Source organism: Penaeus monodon, chromosome 19 (genome assembly GCF_015228065.2).
Source record: "Penaeus monodon isolate SGIC_2016 chromosome 19, NSTDA_Pmon_1, whole genome shotgun sequence".
In the NCBI taxonomy this organism is placed as follows: domain Eukaryota; kingdom Metazoa; phylum Arthropoda; class Malacostraca; order Decapoda; family Penaeidae; genus Penaeus; species Penaeus monodon.
This window is the reverse complement of record NC_051404.1, coordinates 36,340,642-36,341,300: the sequence shown is the minus strand read 5'-3', so window position 1 is coordinate 36,341,300 and position 659 is coordinate 36,340,642. Positions and strand designations below refer to the sequence as shown.

Sequence of the window (659 nt, the reverse complement as noted above, 5' to 3'; positions counted from 1 at the left end):
CACCCTGGGCGCTCCAAGGTGGCAACACCGACCTCGTGGAGGAATAGAAAACGGAGGACCTTGGACTCAAGGCGAGGGGGTACTACGCTCTTCCCTTGGCGTAGGTCATGGCTTAGTCCAGAAGTTCTCAACATTTTAACTCGTCAATCCCCCTAATGGAGCTTCATATTTCCTATCGACCCCTAAGATTTTAATACAAGGATAAAAAAGACAAAATCAAAAATGAGAATTAATACTTGAAATACAATATGATGAAAAGGAAACGGCAGCATTATGTCTACTAAACCAAGATTTTAACTTTGCCACAATAATCAGTTCACGGACAACGCAGAGCTGAAAATATATAATGCGAGAGACGCTGAAGGGGGGGGGGGAGGGTTGAACGTAATTTGCCTAAGCTTTAAATTTCTGATGATTTACTGAAATGTTGACTTACTGTCTGAATTAAAGGAATTAATTGTAATTTTAAGCATCTATCGGTATCAAAAATACTTCATACTTTTACAATTTATTATTGAGTTTAAAATTCGACCCCAATAAAAATTCACCTACCCCCTTTTCGACCCCCTGGCTATTCATCGACCCCTTGGATGGTCCCATCGACCCCTGGGAGTCGATAACGACCACTTAGAGAACACTTGGCTTAGTCCAACTCCGAT

The 659-nt window shown here is 41.4% G+C and overlaps 1 protein-coding gene across 1 annotated transcript in view; it reads right to left on the bottom strand.

Annotated features, from left to right (window-relative positions):
* LOC119585401 (SUN domain-containing protein 2-like) overlaps window positions 1-659 on the bottom strand; it is a gene marked incomplete in the record, with an annotated part of 88,891 nt that overhangs the window by 4,837 nt on the left and 83,395 nt on the right.